Source organism: Mus musculus, chromosome 17 (genome assembly GCF_000001635.26).
Source record: "Mus musculus strain C57BL/6J chromosome 17, GRCm38.p6 C57BL/6J".
In the NCBI taxonomy this organism is placed as follows: domain Eukaryota; kingdom Metazoa; phylum Chordata; class Mammalia; order Rodentia; family Muridae; genus Mus; species Mus musculus.
In genome coordinates, this window is record NC_000083.6 from 82,765,575 (window position 1) to 82,787,817 (window position 22,243).

At 38.9% G+C, this 22,243-nt stretch overlaps 1 long non-coding RNA gene across 2 annotated transcripts in view; it reads right to left on the reverse strand.

Moving 5' to 3' along the window:
• Window positions 1–7,927: 7,927 nt before the first annotated feature.
• The window catches only part of Gm34265, a 182,994-nt gene continuing 168,678 nt past the window's right edge, over window positions 7,928–22,243 (reverse strand). For both annotated transcript variants that reach the window (XR_877010.2, XR_877011.2), the window contains 2 exons: window positions 9,444–9,557; window positions 7,928–8,202 (listed from right to left, as the gene is read on the reverse strand). This is a non-coding gene — a long non-coding RNA (predicted gene, 34265). The remainder of the gene's footprint in view (window positions 8,203–9,443; window positions 9,558–22,243) is intronic.

Below are 22,243 nucleotides of genomic sequence, written 5' to 3' on the forward strand. Positions count from 1 at the left end.
AAAGAAGCATGCCTGCTGCCTAAGCAACATAAGAAAATGTTTTCTATCCTCCAGACATGAAGCCTAATTGCACCCCTAAGAATGCATGTTCTGTATCTTACCTCTAAAGAAGCAATGAACACAGATATAGAAATATAAGCATAGTAGATATAGATGTAGACAAAGCTGTTAGTGTCACATTGAAAAGCTGATTGTGTACTACAGGAATGGTCAAAATCATAACTTGAAGAGGAATAAAAAGTTTAACATGGTCTTTACCCAAATCTACCATTTTTGTAATGATTTTGGAAGGTCTCATTGAGTTCTCATCCTTCTCAAAAGCATGGTGGCATTAGAAAATGAAGACCTGTATGACAGTCTTCTTGTCCCCTTCCTACTTTCACTTTGATACCATCTTCCTAGTTCTAAATTCTTGATTGTATGGCTCTCCTTCAGGCCTTACTTTGGTTGCTCCTGGCTGGGCATGAGGACTTTCTCTGTAACATAGAGAGAGCATCATAACTAAATCTCATCCCTGCTTCCCGCTGACACTCAATGCTGGTATGTACTGTACTTCCCAGGCATAGTGTTCATGTGTGGATGCTGACAGAAGCAGCACTCTGGTCCAGACAGTATGCATCACATCTGATGAACACAAATCCAAAGCCCTCTGCAGCAAGCCCTGGCCTGATGGGACATTTTGGGAAACCATAGAATTAGAAGCAGCAGCCACTCGTTTCTGTCACAGTGTGTTCAACGACTGTAGGAAGTTTTGTCCACCTGACCTAGTTCATCCCAAGTACATGGCACGTATATAAAGTGTGAAGAGGTTCTTTCTAGAGCACAACCACACAAAAGAGCCTGTATCCACATAACCAATTCCTCTCCTGTCTTCCCACCAGACAATTAACTCCCTCCTCTAAATCACTGGCTGAATCAGAGGCTCCATTTAAATGTGGGCACTTTACAAACCCTCAACCTACAGCCTGAATAAATGTAATCAGCTGTCAACAGTTACTTTGTCAAGTATCACAGTCAAATAATTCATTTTAAATAACGTGTGATTATTACTAAGTCCTTGTAACCAAGTAAAAGTCTGCAAACCAGGGACGACAAAAGGCATTGATAGACAGCTTTCACTGATCTAGAAAAGATTTTACTGATTCAATTAAAATTTGTCCCAAATAAGAAAGATGGAGCAACAATCATTTTTAGAAATGTTTAGTTCCCCCTTTTAATGATTTTGAAATGCAAGGCTGAACACAGTAATTTAATGCCTTTTAAATTGTCACCTAAATATCATGTTTCTTTTAAAATTATAGCTTCTCTTGGTCCTAATGAGTCATGTGTCCACTGCTGTTAAACCGTGGTGCTAATTTCAGGTTAAAGAGCACAACATAACTGATATACATTTTTGTATGCCGCATTCAATTGCTTTTGCTGTGGGGTTTTGTTTCTACTTAACATTCCACTGTTTTATATACTGGAGAAGTGAGTCAACCCTTTTAAATCAAATGATATATTTTCTTTTAAAATGTCCACAGTTTCTCTTACTCATCATCATGAGGTTAATGCTTAGTGCAGAGCCTGACAGTGGCTAGAATCTAGTAAGTACTGCTTTTAATAAATAAAAAAGTAGTTGGAGACACTGCCAGTTCATTGCCACATATAAGGTGATGCTGTGCTGTGGGTTCTGGTGGGATTTTTTTACTCCCACCCACAAAGGATTTGACATGTTAGAATGGTTCATTTGTGCTTGTTTTCTTGCCTGTTTCTGGACTGTATCTACTCTTTTTTTATACTTCAGTTAAATTTTAGTGAACAAATAATACTTATACATATTGATGGAGAGTGTTAGGATAATTCACTATGTGTTATCATGTACAATTTTCAAACCAGAGTAACTAGCATTTATTTGTATTGAGAATTCCTCTGTGCTAATTACTTCAAAACAGTCAAACTTCTGGGCTGGATAGAATTATAGTTCATTCTTATTATTTTAGTTCATGTTACACCATGCTGCATAATGTCTGCCTAGTGCCCTCCTCTCATTGGTTCACTCTTAGGAGTCACTACTGTATTCAGTAATTCTATCAGACCAAAGTTTTGCTTCCCATCATGAGTGAGAATGTGAGGAGCTGCCCTTGCAATCGCCATTACAAGATGGCGCTGATATCCGGTATTCTAACTGGTAAACAATTAGTCTGCGCTTGTGCTGGGGTATTTTTCCATTCCTTGTGCCCTGCCTGTTCCGTGGCGTCATCTGGGCTGATAGTGAGCAGCCAGTCAGGGTGAAATATGTCTCCAACCCCTCTTGTGGTCTATTTAAGGACCGAGTTTCCTGTGTTCTGGGCCTCCTCCCCCAGAAGCTGATCATCTTTCTCTCGAGATGGATTAAAGCTATGCTGCAGAAGGATCTGAGTGTGTCCTGTGTGTGTGTGTCCTTGCCGGTGAGACTTATCATCACAAACATGAGAACACGGAACATTTGCCTTTCTCTGCCTGGCTTATTTCATTTAGCATAGTGTCCCCAGTTTCGTGCACACGGCCACAGAGGAAAGCTTTTATTTTATCATGCTGAAGATGGTTCCACTGTGCATGCTCACTGGACCTTCTCTCTCTGCTTATGCACATTTGCTTCACTCTGTATCTCGGCCCTTGAACAGTATGAGAGTTAACACAACAGTATAGATAGCTCTTCTGCTGTTTTTACTTCGTTTGAAGACACAAAGAGTAAAGAGGATCTATGAGTTATTTTTTTAAAGAAAGCATATTTATTCAATCTATTGTCCTACAGATTATAAGGAAAATACTCATTTGAAAAATGTTCCTTGAGTGAAAAGAAATATGAACTGTATGAAAAAGAAATATGAAAAGCAAATGCATACACCAATTTATGATATATCTAGATCTTACAAATTATCAAAAAGTGAGCAACTAATTTATTGGGGAAAAAGCGGGGTAGTAAAAAAAAATGGTAGTTACTTATCTTGTTATTTCTCTTTGTTAAATTTTCCAGTTCATGAAATAGACTCAAGACAGGATACATGCTCTGACATAGCAAGGAAGGTGTTTGCTCTCATGATTCCATTTGGAAAGAGGTCTGGACAGTATTAAACCATCAGTGGTACTTTCCAATGACCATTGCCCTCTTGATTCTTAAAAACAAAAAATAATAAGAAACCTCTCATAACTCACATAGAAGATGAAATGTTTCCACGGAGTAAGTACTTAGTGCCATTTTAAGTTGAGCCTTGGAATGTGAACACTGAAAGCTATATATTATATTTATATTATATTACATTTATCTTTTTCATCTGAATAATGAATATGAATTTTAAATTGTCCAGATTTCTGCTTCCCTATAGCCTAGTCTGAGTGACTCTTTTGAAAGCATAAATGACTCAAGTAATCACTGGGTTTACAGAAGAAGGCAAAAATGGCCTCAGAATCAAAGAGATGGTAAAAAAGGTGCCTGTTACCAGGCATAAAGACCTTTGTTGGACTACCTCCCACCAGGATCCACATTGTGGAAGGAGGAGAGAACTGACTTTCAAAAGTTGTTCTCCAACATTTACCCAGTGCTGTGACATACATATGTACACTGAATAGATGGATGGATAGATGGATGGATGGATGGATGGATGGATGGATGGATGAACAAACAAATTAATTAATTAAAAGCTTGTAAAAACTGCCCTGAGACTTCTCTGGTATAGAAAAGCACAGAAAGAATAACTTAGGGTTAAATACAACAAAAAGTTCTTGAGAGTGATAGGACATCCCAATTTAAATTAATAATTGCTTCTTGGATAATAAAAATGCCTTTCCTGCTTTCATTTCTGGAGTTATCAATGTCCTAAGATTAACATCTTAGCCAGGGACACAAAGGCAGCTCAAAACTCTGTCACTCAGTCTCCTGAGCAAGAAGCTTGATTTATGCCCAGATGATTGTTAATTCAACCTTCAATTCTTCTCTGTCACATATGAGGCTTCTGGACTCTGTCTCCCTAATAAGAGTGTTCATATATCAAGGAAATGAAAATTAATTCTATTTTTTTGGCTAAGCAAATCAAAGAGGAAGATAAATATAACTCTGCACATAACAGTGTGTTTCAAATTCTCTCAGTGGTGTGCAGCTGTCTCTTCACTTATTAGTGAATATGAATAGGAAAATTATAACACTTGGAAGAAATATATATTCATCACCTATCATATATTTATTTAATGCCATTGTGTACACTTAAAACTGATCAATTAAAATGGTTGTGTTTGCAATAAAAAAAAATAATTCTCAAATGCTTGAGTGGTTCAAATAGGAATGGACCCCACAGGATCATAGATTTGAAAGTTTGGGTATTAGGGAGTGAAAAGGATTAGAAGGTGTGGCCTTGTTGGAGGAAGTGTGTCACTGGTGGTGGGCTTTGGGGTTTCAAATTCTCAAGCAAAGCACTCTCTCTCTCTCTCTCTCTCTCTCTCCCTCCCTCCCTCCCTCCCTCCCTCTCTTCCTCCCTCCCTCTCTCACCAATGCATGCAGACCCAGATATAGAACTCTCAGCTCCTCCAGCACCAAGTTTATCTGCATGCCACCATACTTCCTGCCATTATTACAAAGGACTGAAGCTCTAAATAAGGAAACCCCAATGAAATGCTTTCTTTTATAAGTATTGCTGTGGTCATGGGTGTCTCTTCACAGCACTGACGACTAAGACACTGGCTTATCAAAAATACAGCAACAATGCTTGAAAAATTATCATGGTCCCACCAGAATATCTTTAAGTTTAATTACAATTAATGGCTTTTGTAATACAAAAGTAATAGTTTCTGTGGGCAGAATACTGGTTTATTAATGGAAGTACATAGTCTTCCAAGGAAAAGGTACAGGTGCATGTTAGTATAAATCTGCTGAAGATCACTTAGTTTATCCCCTAAGTTTCCACATTAGGGACAGAAAACAATAAAATAATGTTTCTGCTGATTTTTTTAAAACACGTATTAGTTGGAAAATAGAAGTTTATTGGGTCTTCTACAAGGGAGCTGTCATCAGGGCAGGAGTAGAACTGCCACCCACAAGGCAGGGAACCATGGCTGCTCTTACATGGGGACTCACCTCTGTGCTCCAGCTCCCAGCATGCAAATGACCATGGCCCAGTCTATAGCTTCTCATTTCTGTGATACAGGGTTATGGTTAATTTGGATGGCCCATACTCAGCCCTGCCATTCTCCAATGTCCTTCAGACTTCTTTGTCCCTAAGAAATTCCTCTCTTGAAAAGACAATATAGGCAATGTGGGATGATTGAACAAGTATTTCCTCTCAGGAAATTCTTTCAGGCTAAATGAGGCCATAGACAGTCACCTCTGGTTAGGAATGGCTGCCATAGGAACACCTGGCAGCTTATTCAAAGGAGCCAGGGAAAGATGGTACTGGGTGGAATCCATAATTGGAAATTGTTAACCCCAAAGGGTGGAAAACAGAAGACAATCAATACAAAGGCCTCCCTCTGTAACAGAATCCTCACAGCCAAAGAATACAGTCAGAGGTAACTGACCACAGGACCCCTGGGACTTGGACAATGATAAGAATGTCTTTCTAAGTCATGTCTGAGGGTTCAAATACAAAGAGAGAGAAAGAGAGAGAGAGAGAGAGGGAGAGAGAGAGAGAGAGAGAGAGAGAGAGAGAGAGAGAAGAAACAAAGATGGAGTTGAATATCCTTGATTCCCAGAGAGGCCAAGAAATGTGGTAGGTAGGAGTTTCAAGTAGTCAAAAAGAATCAGTAATTCCAAATATTTCCATCATTTTTTTCAGATTGGTAAATTACATCATTTTTATATTATTTCTCAAAAGTGAGGACTGGCTCGTGAAAAACTCTTAAGAAACATGCTTGTGTGAACTGTAGATTCCACCCAAGAGTCCCCTGTGCACAGTTTCACATGAGGACTTCGCTGGATGTTTTTATTGGTGTCTGAGTTTGGTAGTCCATACAAGGGAAGTTAAAAGAGCTTGTATATTGCTGACAATTATATGTCAATTATATACCCAGGACATTATTTGGCCTGCCTGAAATAACATGATTGTTTATGAAAATACATTTAATAATGCCAGATACACATGGGATTCAGAAAATATATTGAGAAATTTCTACTTTCCTAACAATTAGTTTTAATTATATCTAAAGAAAAAAGTTAGGGGTCAAGAAATTCTCTACTTTAAAGCCAGGCAGTGGTGGCACACTCCTTTGATCCCAGCACTCAGGAGGCAGAGGCAGGTGAATCTCTGAATTCCAGGCCAGCGGTGTCTACAAAGTGAGTTCCAGGACAGAGAAAACTAAACAGAAAAGAAAGAGAGGGAGAAAGAGAGAAAGAGGGAAGAAGGGAGGAAGGGAGGAAGGGAGGAAGAGAGAGAGAGAGAGAGAGAGAGAGAGAGAGAGAGAGAGAGACCTACTCTGAGCTGACCTTAATCTCTCCTGGACGTTATTAGCACAATTGGTCAGATTCTTTACTTTGATCAATATGCTCCAGGACTGTAAGACGTGTCAAAGCATAGTTTTGTGTATCAGTTTCTAAGAATGGCTGTGGTGTGTGGATGGTCCCTGGCTGTATCTACTCTGGACTCATGAGTATGCAGAAGTATTTATATACAATATTCATATCCTACTTTTTCAGAGATTCTTTGATTGAGAAATGATTGTCAAGTGCAATTGGTGTACCTGCTAAGTAAACTTAGAAAGAAATGAAGAACTCTTAACCCCATCATGATCCTTCAAATAAATCAGGGGAAAACTGGAAGCATTTGGAGTGTATCACTCCATCACTAGTATCGGTGAAGGTTTATAAAAGAAATTTACATAGATAACTGAAAAATGATTAGCCAGGAATTAAAGAAGATATTAAAACTTTTTTGGAAGCAGAAGGCAGATTACTTCCTGCTGTACAAGAAATGCACATCTAGCACTGAACACTAAGCCTAGAGCATCTTTTTGATCAAAGATTACTAGGCAGAAAGGAAAAGAGAGAACGGTGAGATGGGTAAACGGCACGTGCTGCCAAGCCTGGTGACCTGGGTTCAATCTCTAGAACTCACAGAGTAGAAGAAGAAAACTGACTTCTGAAAGACGCCATCTGATCATTCTACAAATGCCATGACAGCTGTGCAGTACACACACACACACACACACACACACACACACACACACACAATTGTTTTCAGAAAATTTAAAAAAAAAACATAGGAAAATAGTAACTTGGTGATGCATAGGGCAAATATCAAAGAGAAAAGGCAGTACATTTCAGACATTACATGAAAGCGAATTACTGTAGGAGAAACTTCAATGTGACCCAATGGTTTGCCCGAAAAGAGATAAAGTTTTAGAATTTATTCAATTCTTTTACTTGGTAGCAATTTTTAAAATGGTAAAATAAATTTTATTGAAAACTGTGGTCAATTCTTATTTCAGTATGTTTCAACAAGAAAATAAGCAAGAAAAACAGCTGAAGTATTCTGTCCACAGGGGCACTGAAGCAGTACTAAAGTAACTACTACCACAGAGGAAAAATTACCCATTAAAGCAGATAAACAGCAAGATAGCTTATGACAAGGAGACTGGATTTAATAACTATAATGAGGACAATTTGCAATAAACTGATAATCATAAGGACATGTATGTACATGTATGCTGTATAAATGTATATATACATATATAATATGAATGCAACTATATATTCTATATGTGCATGTATATAAAATTGATATGCACATATAAAAACATATCACAAATCAAGTCATTTACTAAGATACACACTTAAATTAAATACATATCATATGCTGTTTGACTCACCACATCCTAGCTTACTATTGGGTTCATTTTAAAATATTCACATGAATATAACCAAAAAATGATGTAAAAACTTACTCATGTTTTGATAGTCTATTTCCCAGTGTTTATGTTTGTCTTCATGACTATAGCCTGACTTTATTTTTTTCAGAATATTCACATTTCATTTTATTTCATTTTAAAACACTTTATTTCCTCAAACTCTCAAGGCCATTTTGGAGGAAAGCGTAAAAACCACTTCACCATGTGAGATGTTTTTCTTGGCGTGTGGAAATGCGTTAAGTCTGAACTGCTAATGAAGCTGCTGGTCAGTTGTTAAATGTTTCATTTCTTCTCAGAAGTTCCTTGAAGAGCATCACCAAGCCACTGAAATGTTGTTGAAGCCAAGTCCTGGAATAAAACTATGACCATTTAGGAAAAGTGATGTTAGGGTTATGTTAGTTGCTTCTGGGCCACGGTGAAGAAAAACCTGGCCTAATAACATGAAAAGGGGAAAATGATCTCTTTGGGCTCATGTTTTCTGTCAACATGATGGAAAGGATAGGGGAGAAGAGCTCACATGGTGGCAGCCAAAAAGCAGAGAGAAGGAATGTCATATTCTCTAGCTTTCCATTTTTCCCCTTTATGCCATCTGGACATCCACACTGTGGCTTTGCACACACACACACACACACACACACACACACACACACACACACACAGAGTCACTTTTCTCTGGAATTAGTCTTACAAGCACTAAGTTTTGCTTCTCTATTCTCCTAACTACTTTTCAACCCAATCAAGTTGATAATCAATATTAACTATCACAGATTTTTTTTCCTTCCTTTCTTGGCTGATCACAGACATAGATAAATTTCTCTGACAAAATTTCCAAATATGAATTCCTTCATGCAAATCTTAAGAAATCTGTGATAATCTCCAAACTCCTATTAGCCCCAAAGCAGTCTCTAACGAATTTTGTTGTCTCAAATGCCTTAATCTATATAAACTTACCTCAGTAACAAAATGAAACTATAATATGTTTTGAAATAAGAGAGAATGGAAATCCATGCAAGGCCTCACAAAAGAGAAGTCTCCTAAGGAAAAAAAGAGAGGTCTGCCTTCCAGTGTCTGCACAGCAGAACACCGTTTCACTTTTCATCCATTAGCGCAGTGGGAAGTGTCTCATCCCTTAGCCAGGCACTCAACAAGTCATCTATGTTTCTATCACCATAAAAGTATCCTGTACACTGAGACACTTTGCCCTCTTCTGAGTACTCTTCCATCTCTTACAGTCACTCGTTCTATCCCAGCCCCTATCACCTGTTCAGTTCTCAGGGTCCTGTATAAGTTGACAACTCAGAGTATCCTATTTTACCACGGCTAACTGATAGTGTGGTTACGGAATTAGTCCTGTAAGAATCGGGTCTTGGTTCCCGCTCTCTAACTTGTAATATCTAATATGGCTGTCATTCTTTTTAATGCAGCTTTTAAATACCAACTTGAGGCATAGACCATTCTCCCTTACCCTCTTTGATATTCTAAAGGGAATACTGCAGCCACTAAGCCAATGGTGCCAGAGTCCTTTAACTTGGTATCACGTGGAGATACATACTGAATGCTGGCACGTGGGATGTGCTGTACTCACTTACCTGGAAAAGATGCTCCTTAAAGGACCAGGACTGAGCTGTGAGGTATAGTTCTCTGTCTTCCTGTTGCCTGGGTACAAACTTGAAGGCTGGCATACCTCCTGCCAGCCATGTGATCTATAGATTAAGAACAGAAACCAAGCTTTAGATGATAAAGGTCCAAGCATGCAGAGGCCTGGCTCCCTGGGGGTGGCACAATGACTACCCAAGTCTTGATGTAATATCTCTAGATGTCTGTCACTAGAAAGAAATTTCTATTGTTAAGTCTTTGGTGCTTTGATTTTTCTCTCCCATATAACTAAAGGTGTTCTAAAGATTTTATTTGCTTATAGTAAAATCATATTAAGCCTACTAAATGCTGATTGTAGTTAATAAAACTGTTGTCTAAAATGTTAGATTCACATAAAAGACAGAGCGGTGATTTCTGCAAACTCCTGTGAGATTGGAACATTAACTTTAGATGTATGATTCATAGTTCCTTAGAAAAATGACTCACAGAAAATACTAATACAAGATACAGAGATTCAAACTCCAGATCCTCTTGACATTGCTGAAATGAAGTAAACTCCTTTCTTAATCATGGTCCACAACTTCCTCCTTGTTTCAGTAATGACGCATTTTCATTTATTTTACTAGTGAGTTTACACATCATTTTCTCTATATCTTTTTTTCCTTTGCAGATGCTGCTTCAACTAAAATCCTAAAATGACTCCTGGGTCACATAGACCTACCTCTCGACACAGCTACATAAAGAAACAGAAGCTCACTCACCAATTTGCTCGCCTGAATTTAAGCTCTTTGTCTCCCTCCAGAACATTCTCCTCCTAGGCAAAGGGGAATGCTGAGAAGTCCTTTTATAAAAGGTATGTGACAGAAGCCAGGGTCCAGTCCAGAAAACAAAACACTGGAGAACCAAAATAGTGTGTTGTAAAGTAGTTTGACATTTGAGAGTAGAAGGTGCCATTTATCTGAGAACCTGGTCTCTAAATGAAGCTTCCAGGGTGAGAACAGTGAAGATCAGCAACCTCACACAGCGACCTCAGACGCTGAAGATGTGGGATGGCTTCACATTTTCTTCTTAACATCCAATAATAGAAAATGAGGTATGTTGAACCTGAGCATCATAAGCTGTTGAGCTGTGTGAGACTGAAAAATGCATATCATTCCAGATGCTTGGAAGATGGGACATGCTAAGCACCCTGACAAACATCATTTCACTGTTATTCAGGTAGCCACGGTATCACTTCTTCTCAAGTAGAAACTCTTCACCCTGATTTTATAGAAAATCTGACATCCAGGGCATTTAGCTCTCCTGCCTCATAATTCAACCTCAGTGTGTTCAAGAAGCCAAGCTCAGGGTCCACCTCCAGTCTCCAGTATCCATTAGGAAACAGTGATGAGGGAGATAGGTGAGTTGGAGCTGGAAGGTGGAGAGTAGATTCAGTCATACTTCATTGTAAATATACATGTATGAAATTATCAAGAGTAAATAAAAGTTTTAAATTTTAAAAAGAACAAGAATGAATGATAGGTAATAAACAGACAGATAGACTAAAAGAAAGCCTTGGATATGGTTTTAAGTCCTTCTGAATGACAAAATCAGACCCCCCACAAATTATCTACAATAATTTTAAAAGTCAACTAGAAATGTATTTTAATAGCAAAATGAAAATCTTCACAGAAAACCCAGATTAGGATTTGGACTACTTTGCACCATAGAGCTGCCAAGGTGATACATTTTAGCAGCCATCATGCCTGTTCTTAAAAGGTTCTTTGGCACCATCTCTTAGGCAGCCATGTTCAGGTTCAAACTCAGATTTCTACTCCTGTTGACAAATATTGACAGTACAGACAGCTCAAAACTCTTAGAAAGTGTTGATCTCTCCTCCATGTATTTTATATTGGGGACTTTCAGGAAACTGTTGTTCAAAGCATTTCTCATCCTTTTATGCTTCACCCTCCATTATTCAAGCAGAAACACATCAGCACACCCATTAAGACCCAATACAAAAGGAAGAAATCTGCTTAGGCCTTCCAGTAGAACTTCCTCAAATAATACTTAAGAGCAAATGGGGCCAGGGAAAGGCAGGAAGAGGCTTCAGTTCATCTAACTGGGTTGATTTCCTCAAAGTATAGAGGTCGCATATGGACCAAAATTTGCATCTTGGAGCAAGAGACAAAAGCCCTAAAGTAATATGACTTTATTGTCAATAAAAATATACCATGTTAAAGGTTTAGGTATTTATTTCAATGTCTAAGATTAAGGAGGTATGGAAGAAGAAAGATTTTAAAAAATAATTATAAAGGAGACTAACGTAGAGAAGTGTGTCTTCAAAAACATAAGCTTGGATCTAATTTATTTCATTTATTAGATGCCTAAACTTTAATAAGTATTTTAAACTTTCTCTGTGTGTGGTCAGCTTCTCTGCCTGGAATATACCATGATGTATCAAACAGCATGACATATTTCACAGTCTCTACATCCTCTTACTGTTCTATTCTCCGATGCTATGGACATGGGTCATGGCATGTTCACGGATGGATGAGCATGGATGAGAGCTGGCCAAGGAAAGAACAAAAGAGCTGTAGTTTTTATCATAAATGTCACTTAAAGCCCTACATTTTGATGGCTTAGTCCCATCCTGTGAAGTTATTGGAAGGGGGTGGAGTCCGTAGAATATGGACAGGTGAAAGGAATTCAGGTCACTATGGGTGTGACCTGGGAGAAGGATATTGAGGTGCCATCAGCCTCTCTGGGTTCAGCTTCCTGCCACTGGAAGGGACCAATCCTTCTTTGCCATTCATTCTAGCCATGCTACTCTCTCAACACAAGCCCCAAAGTAATGAGGCAGCCAAGAACAAAGTCCAAAGCAGCCAAAGGCAAGCTCATCCTTTTGGGTTGTTGTTGTTGTTGTTGTTGTTGTTGTTGTTGTTGTTGTTCTTCTTCTTCTTCTTCTTCTTCTTCTTCTTCTTCTTCTTCTTCTTGTGGTTTTGGGGGTTTCACCTTCTGAATTTTGTGCTTCATTTTACTTATTCACTCGTGTGTGTGTGTGTGTGTGTGTGTGTGTGTGTGTGTGTGTGTGTGCGCGCGCGCGAAAGCTTGTTGCAGGTGCACATGTCACATGTGAAGGTCAGAAGAGAGCATCAGTATCCTCCACTATAACCAGCTGCCCATTCCTTTGAGGTGGGGTCTCTCTGACTCTGGGCCACCCATCGTCTCAGCTGAGATGGAATTCAGCAAGCCTCAGTGATTTTCATGTGCCCAGCATCCAGCCCACCCCAGGTTCCCCGAGCAGAGGTTACAGGCATTTACAGTGGCACCTGGCTTATACAGGAGCTGGGATATGAACCCTGGCCCTCACAGTTCTGAAGCAATCACTGTCAACTGCTGAGTCATATTTCTAGTATTATAAATTTTTTCTTTTGTTTTATTTCTAAGTCTAAAGCATTAAATTTTTAGTATATAATAAAACTCCTATAAATGTTAGCTATTGTGAACATACTTAATTCTTCTTTGTTTTCATTGGGATTTTCTATACAGAATGTTATAGAGACCTTATTTGATATAATAGTACTTTCCAGGACAGCTCATGGCAATCCTCCTGCTTCAGCCTCTCCAGTGATGTGATTATAGGCAAGCATCACCATATGTGGATTTTTTTTTATTATAAGTTGATTATTTCAGGTATTTTGATACAGTCCCAGGAAGTGAACTAGTGCAGTGAATAATTTAAAGGATGAAGTAAAATTCAATATGAAGGGAAGAAAGGAGAGAAAAGAAATGGGGAGGAAGTGAGAACAATGAGGAATGAGAACAGATGAAGTGGATGGGTGAGATGGAAGTGTGCTGGTGTGAAGTGGTAGAAATATGTGGTGAAATAGCAGATAGCAAACTGGAAAGATCCCGAGGGTGGCTACCACCAATCCATCTAGCTGCTGTCACAGAAACTACTGTGCTGATGCCAAGTATATACTTTTCCAAGAGAATACTAAAAATCGGGATTTTTATGCAACTTTTTTTCCAATTAGAAATGTGAGCCCAGAAATCCAAATGCATATATATATATATAATATATATATATATATTATATATATATATATATATATATATATATATATATATATACAGAGCAAGCATAACAAGTCTCTGCAGAATAGCACCATTTATCATGGAACAAGGAAAACACCTCATACAGTGTTTGAGGAAGTCCCCAAAACCTCAGTAACCAAGATTGCACCAGCACAGTACACACCTCCAATTTGGTCACACAATTGGCACTCTGTCCTTTAAAGTTGGCGTGTTGCCGAGCCACTGGCAGGAAGTATGGTGGCATGTGAGGGCTAGTGCTTATTCACCATATCAGGTGTCAAGGTTACCTGCTAAGGCTGAGATCACTGATGAGAAACAGAAACCAGGCCAGGATGGAGGAGTCTCAGCAAGACTTACTGCATGCAATCAGACTTCTGATACTTTTATTAGAAACAGAATACAATGGAAGTTGCCATACCCCAGGATACAATGATATTTGTAAGCTATACAGGGCAGACCAGATTAACATCAAAGAGTAATCACCCAGCCAAGCTTCTCTATACTTATTTGGCTTCTAAGTAATGTGGAGAAACACAGGTAGCCTAAACGCTGCACAGTCCCTCAGTTTTTCAGGGACTGAAAGGTGTACAGTGTCCCCGGAGCCACAATCTCTAACCTAAAAAAAACCAAGACCTGTACACGTTTAAAGTAGACTTAAAAGTAAAAATATTGAATTCATTAGCAGCCATTTCATCTGAGATGTTCCGGGAACAAACGAGCATCCAAATGCATCACAAGAGGAAGTGATATCAGTACACAGAATAATGACTAAAAGTGTTTCCCTGACTCTTATATGCCAGACAGGATCCAGCAATCACCTCTCCACCAATAATTCTCACTATGCATCTTTAACTATGAAGCAAAATTTCTTATTTCTAAATGAATATCACAGACATTGCTTTAAAGTCTTAAAGCAGGTCAATGTTACATATGACTTAGACCTCTATTTTCTACCTGACTCCAGAATCCATTCTTTCCAATAAACTGTGCTACCTAGAGCTTATCACAAGTGTGCTACCTAGAGCATCAGCCAAGCAGAGAACAATGGAAGCCCTGAGGTGAGATGAGATTTGCAAAGAGCTTACATGACTCTTGCTGTCAATCAGGGCTGTGTCACTCTTCTAATGACTCCTTCATGCATAAGGGCCCTGGTAAATGCTTGCTGGTACTGGGCTTCTACTTTGAATTGGAGCCTTTCCACCCACCATCAAACTCCCCTCAACCCACTTTACTCCAGAATGGGAGCCTGTGCTCCAGCCACACATGAAATCTCTGGCTTCCCTTCACACTAACACCGCAATGGTGAAATACAATTGGTATCCACACTTTGGAAGCCTGTTCATTGGACCACACCATTGTGCTAGCATCTGAGTATGTGTCCAGTGCTGTCATGTGCTGCACAGAACACTTATTGCAGGTTGTAATTCCCAATATGCAATTTACAGAAATCTGTTAATCAAGGCAAAGCAGAGTTTCAAGAAGGGACATTTGCAAATTGCTTGCTCAATCTTATTTTCCTAGTATCCTTTACAAAGATGAATACACACATGTGTGCATGTGTACACACACACACAAACACACACACATACACACACACACCACTGAGCAAGTGATATTTCTCATCAGGTAAAAGTGCTTGCTGCCAAACTTGATGGTTTGAATTTGATCCCCAAGACCCACAGGGTGAAATAAGAGATCAGATTCTACAAAGTTGTTTTCTCACTTCTATATGCATGCTGTGATACACATACACACATATATACACCACATACATGTATAATAATGTTTTGTAAAGGTTGTTTCCGAGAAGAGATATGATCCTGCAGTGGAATACTAACCAAAGGGTCATCCAAGGAAATGACAAGAAAATCTCAGGCTGTTTCAGAGAAACCACTGCCAACAAGGGCTGAATGTAAGACTCGGGTATCATGGGAAATCATTGAACCAACCCAGAAGAGGACCATGTCAAAGAACAGACCAAGAATTACACCAGTCATCTACCAGTCAGAGCCTGAGATGAATCATAATAAAAACAGATTCTGTTGCCCCAAAACCACCTAAACATGCCCAGGGTGGAAACCAACAAATGTCCCTGACATTCCCCCATTATTCCTTGTGGTGGGGGTGGGGGAGAGGGCGGGGGCTCTTTTTCTAGGACTAACGGTTTTGAACAAATGATGTAGATCTAAGAAAAGTCTTCAGTGATAAGCCACTCCCAAACACTTATGTAGCCAGGAGAAAATGAAATCTCCTTCACCTAAGAAATTAAGTTTCTCTTTCATTCTTTAAACTTGAAGGACTGAAGACAAAAAAAAAAAGTATGTCATATGTCATAAAACAAAGGAAATTGGATGGTTTTATTTACCTATCTGTTCTAATACCAATGTGTACATAACCCTTGGTTGTTTCGGGGAATATTTGTCCGTGATGCTGGAAAGCAGCTTATGCTACAGAAGTAAGGATGCTGAAGCAAAGCTCATCCTGTCAGCACCTTGTTTTCCTGTCTCTTCTAAAGTAGGTCAAGAAAAATTCCAGAACTATGTAAAAGAGAGCCATCACTCTGACATGAGGCTCGCTGCTATTCTGTGCTGCTCAGCTTGGCTAGGGAGTGGAAAGTGCCAGATGAGGGGATTTCAGACATGAGTTATTAGATTTGCAAATTAGTGTAATGAAAATTACCAAGACGGTGCTGTGGATTTAAATGAACTGTATGGTTTTTATTCCTGAATTTCAGTAGAAAAATAAGTGTTCATCCCCTCCAAGAAAGAGTTAAGATTGCTTATTCTTTCACATAAATCAATATGATCTGCACAATAAAGCTAATAACCCAGGGAAGTCTATAAAACACAGCCCTGTAGCTTTCTTCCAGGGCTTTGTTCCAGGAGCTAAATAGCAGTTTCTATTTCTAGCCGACTGCCATCTTTATCAAGTTACTTTCTTGACTCAGTGACAGTTTGTAAAAGGCATCTTCTAAAGTAAAGATGTCTTCCCGCTCTTCATTTCTTGGGTTTAAGAAAGTGGTTACCAAAATAATAGGAGTGATTGGCCATTGTTATGTTTTTAAGTTATTTCATAATATTGAGATGAATTATATGTACATAAATCAGTTCTAAAAATACTCTATTTTTCATCACAGGAGCATACATTTATCTCATGTATGTTACCATTCTTCCTAGTTATCTGTAAGGTTAATTTATAAAATATGCAAAAAAGTAGTCTTGTCTAATAAAGAATAATTTGTATTTTAGCATCATGCTCTTGCTCACACAACCTTTCCAACATGTGATCCAAAGATGCAAACACAATGGAGTATAATTAAAGAAAAAACTTATTCGAAGCAGGGAGAATGGCAATCCAGCAACTTTAGATGATTTTGTGAAATGTGATTTATTTAATAGGAGATGAATGTTAATGGATATTTACTCCTTAGCTGTGACGAAATTTTAAAATGACTTTTAGTTTTTAATCAATTTGGCCCACAGGTTTGTTTATCTGGTATCTATTTGGAATTGAAATGGCTTAAGATATTGTGTAAAAGTTTTAGCTTTAATAACTCACAAAGATATTAGTGTTTAATTAGATAGAAGTGTCTTCTATTTAATTAATAAAGCACTGCTTATTTTATTCTAGCTGAGTATTAGCAGAACAGGTTGATCACTCTGTGTTCTGATGCTGTGATGATGTCAAGTCCTGTACAACTTAAGCAGGATTTGTATTACTGCTGTCTAAGTAAAGAAAGTTAATTCAGTGGATTTTAGGATTTCCAACATTCTCAAACTAGTAACTATTTTTCCTAAGTTTTAATGCAAGATTTTAGCCATATCGCTATTTATATTGAAGTGTTCTTAAACCATTGAGTATCTTGGCCTGTGAGATGGCTCAGCTACCAAGCTATCATGTAAGCTGTGTCTGCTGTAGCAGTAGTGGAACAACTATTATGAGGGTGGCCAATTGCTCCTTAATTGGATTTGAGGCCAGTCCTCACAGAAGGAATTTCATGACAAGCAATGTAAATCTGGTAAAAACTTATAAAGGAAGAAGTCTTAGGCCTTAGAGGAAACCTACCCCTGCTGCTTAGCTCAATTGGCAGGGCACTCAGTACCTCCTAGATGCCTGTTTATTCCTTGACACAAGAGCCAGTCTCATGTTTAAACAGAGAAGGATCTCTTTGAAGGGAACAGAGATGAATGTGGCAACGTTTATATGCACAGGATGCTGAGAATTCAGGATGCCTGAGGGCTCTGCCTTACATAACACATTTATAAGACCACCCCTTAAGGCTCAGAGAACATTCCAGAAGATGCAGTGGAAAGACTATCTGTAAGAGCCAGAAGATAGGAAGGACTACCATGAACTCACAGCATTTGCAGTTTGAGTTCACGCAATGGGCCATATAATGGGCCCACATACACTGGGTCAACCTAACCATCAGCTGTAGTTGGAGAAAAGGCCCACCAGAGTCTACTTCTTACTGAGGATACTTGCAAATAACAGATTCCAGGAGAGCGGCATAGCACCCTGTTGTGTACTTACTGGAAGCCCATCAAACCCAAGGCTGTATAGAACATCCAACTACACAAAAAGTTGTGAACACAAGAAATATTATTTAAGGAAAAGGATAGGCTAGAAAGAGTGGGAGAGAAATAAGACAAAGGGGAAAGAAACCAAAATGCATTATATGCATGTATAAAATTGTCAATGAAGAAAATGTATTAATAATGTGAATGTTACATGGCAAATTGAACATTATAGAAATTATTAAAGCCAGAATATTAATTTTTTAAAAGGCCATCTTACCAAAAGCAAATCTACAGATTCAATGTAATCCCCAACAAATTTCAATACCATTCTTCACAGACATGGAAAGAACAATTCTTAACTTCATATGGGGAAAAAAAACAGGATAGCCAAAACATTTTTCAGCAATAAAAGAACTTCTGGAGAAACCACCATGCAACCATCCCAGACCTTAAGCTCTAATACAGAATAATAGTGTTAAAAACCACACGGTATTGGTACAGAGTCAGACAGGTTTATTAATGGAATATAATCAAAGACCCAGAAATAAAACCATACACCTATGGGTACTTGATCTTTGACAAAGAAGCTAAACTCATACAATGGAAAAAAAGAAAGCATCTTCAATAAATGGTGCTGATCTAACTAGTAGTCTGCATGTAGAAAAATGCAAATTGATCCATATTTATCAACTTGTACAAAGTTCAAGTCCAGGTGGATCAAGGACCTCAACATAAAACCATACACTGAATCTAATAGAAGAGAAAGTGGGAAATAGCTTTGAACTCATTGGCACAGAGGAAATTTCCTGAACATCAATGGCCCAGGCTCTAAGATCAATTGACAAATGCAAGCTCCGTAAGGCAAAGGACACAGTCAACAGGACAAATCACCAACCTACACACTGGGAAAAGTTCTTTACTAATCTTATATCTGACAGAGAGCTAATATCCATAATATATAAAGAACTCAAGAAGTTAGACTCCCCCCCCCAAAAAAAAAACACAATTTAAAAATGGGTTACAGAGATAAACAGAAAATTTTCAACAGAGGAATATCAAATGGCCAAGAACCACTAAAAGAAATGTTCAACTCCTTAGTCATCATGGAAATGCAAATCAAAATGATCCTGAGTTTCCACCTTACACCCATCAGAAAGGCTAAGATCAAAAACAGAAGTGATAGCAGATGCTGCCAAGGTTGTGGAGAAAGAGGAACACTCCTCCATTACTGGTGAGATCGCAAACTTGTACAACCACTCTGAAAATCAATCTAGTAGTTTCTCAGAAAATTGAAAATAGTTATAACCAAAGACCAAACAGATGGCCCACCATACCACAGGGTCACTTGCTCCACTATACTCATAGCAGCCTTATTTGTAATAGCCAGAAATTAGAGAAAATCCCTGATGTTCCTCAGACGAAGAACAGATACAGAAAAGTTGGTTCATTTACACAATGGAATACTATTAAGCTATTAAAAAGGAGGACATCGTGAATTTTGCAGGCAAATGGATGGAACTAGAAAATATCATCTGCGTGAGGTAACGCAGACTCTAAGAACATGCATGGTATGTTCTCACTTATAAGTAGATATTAGTCACAAACTACAGGATAACCATGCTATAATCAACAGACACAAAGAAACAAAATAACAAGGAGGACCCAAGAGAGAATGTTTGAATATTTCTCAGAAGGGGAAACAAAATAAATATTGGAGGTAAATGGAAGGAGGGAACTGAGTAAAAGAAGGGATGGGGAGGTAAGTAGGGTAGGGGGGAAGATCATATATAGGGAGAGCAGGGGAGAGAAAAAGGAGATCAGGGGGGGGGGGGAACAACAATCTCCAGAACATGTCAGAGACCTGGGAGGAGGTCCCAGAAGGTCTATGGGGGTGACTCTAGCTAAGACTCCTAACAATGGGGTATATTGATCCTGAAGTGGCCACTTCTTGTAGCCAGGCAGGACTCTCAGTGGAAAGATAAGAACAGCAACCCACACACAAAACCTTTGACCCAAAATATGTTCTGCCTACAAGATACTCAGGGACAAAGAGAGCAGAGACTGAGGGAATGGCCAACCAATGACTGCACCAAATTGAGACCCATCCCATGGGCAAGAACCAATCCCTGACAGTAATAATGATACACTTTTATCCTTACAGAGAAGAACCTAGCATAACTTCCTCTGAGAGCCTCCACCCAGCAGCCAATGGAAAGAGATGCAGAGACTCACGCACAAACATTGAATGGAGTTCAAGGAGTCTTACGTAAGAACTGGAAGAAGGATTGAGAGACCTAAAGAGGACAAGAACTCCACAGGAAGACCAACAGATTTAGTTAACCTAGACCCTTGTTGACTCCAAGAGACCTAGAACATATGCACATATGTAGCAGATGAACAGCTTGGTCTTCATGCAGGTCCCCCAGAAACTGGAGCAGGATCTGTCCCTGAGCCTGTTGCCTGCCTGCCTGCCTGCCTGCCTGCCTGCCTGCCTGCCTGCCTGCCCTGCCCTGCCTGTTGACACCATGCCCCTAAATGAATCACCTTGTCTGGCCTCAGTGAGAGAGGACACCCACAACGACTCTATGTGCAGAGAGGAGGTTTAATGGGGACAGTGACACCCAGAGGGGGCCTTCTCCATCTCAAAAGAGAAGGGAAAGGTAGAATGGGGGGAGGACTTTCATGATGGGGTCCTGGGAGGAAAGGAAGGGCTAATATTGGGTTGGATGGGGAATAAATCAATAAAATTTTTAAAAAGAAAAATAAAATATAATAAATAACAAAACTCATAACTTAAAAAAAAAGGAAATAATCAAACTCAGCATGCCTTCTTCTGGTCATCAAAGTTCATTCACACCTTCCTGTGTCAAAAGGACCAAGGAGAGTCAGAGCACAATTAATTCCGTGCCAACTGTCAGGAAAGAACCGCAACATCTTGTCATCAGAATGCAAGGATGTTTCAAACAAGGTCACCGGAGAATCAGCTAACAGAACTCTCCTTAGTCAGCATGCAATAGCCGAGTATCCAAAACAGAAGAAAAACTACAATGTATCCACAGAAACTGAGCCAGTAAGTGTTGATTATACTGTTCCTAAATGAAACAGAAATTGAACATAAAACTGCAATGTAATCATCAGAGGATGGAATCACTGGGAACTAATTTTAATATAAAATAAGGTTGATTTGTGTGCGCATTCTGTCCTGCTAAATGTATAAAATGTGCACTCATACCATGATCTTTCTGTATAAATGCCGCATTCATAGAGAACTAAAGTAAGTCACACAGTCCCCACATTGCCAGAAACTTTCCCCAAAGAGGAAGCAGTGAGGATCAGCAGTGATCACATGCAAAAAACAAATAAAACAGCTTAGAACTTATGAGCATTGCTGGCCATAATCAGCATAATGGGGTCCCAAAAACTGCAAGCTGAATATTCCAAAAGCAAAATGCTTGAAGCTCGGGCTATAGCTGAGAGGTAAAGTCCTTGTCTAGCAAGCATGAGGCCATAGAAACCCAAAAAGGTAAAAGGAGATGGGGGTGGGGCTTCTTAGACATGCCTTATGCCCTTTCTTAAGAGACAGAACTTTATGAGTTGGTTCGTTTCAATAGATTGTCAATATATAGGAGATATATTACACAGCATGGTAAACACAGTCTTTCAGAACACATATATAACACTCTCTAAGGAGAACTTATCTACCATTTGGAATAACTGAAGCTTAAATAAGAGGCAGATGGTAAGTTTAAAAGGTTCCATCATAAAGCAGGTTTATTGTCTTCAAATGAAGCCCAGCCCAGAATATGCCATGCAAACAGATTCTAATGGACAATGATTTAACATCCAAGTGCAAAGTACCTGGTAATCCAGTCCTGTGACTTTAGAAAGTTTCAGAAGAAATCCTAATGCTAGAAAGGAAGCTATAATAGCATTATGCCAAAAGATGTAAACTGTATACTTAAATCCATACGTCTATAATGCTTTTAATACATTTAACAGTGAGTGTAATGTGTCTTAAAATAAATTTTGTAATATATGCTTTTTACTCTGATTTTAATATTTTTGAACAAGATATTCAATAACTTTAATAAAATGTAAAATACAAAACTGAGCACTGTGGCCCATTGTTATAATACTGGCAGCTGTAAGAGGCAGAGGGGTCTGAAGTTCAAGGTCATCTTTAGCTGCACAGC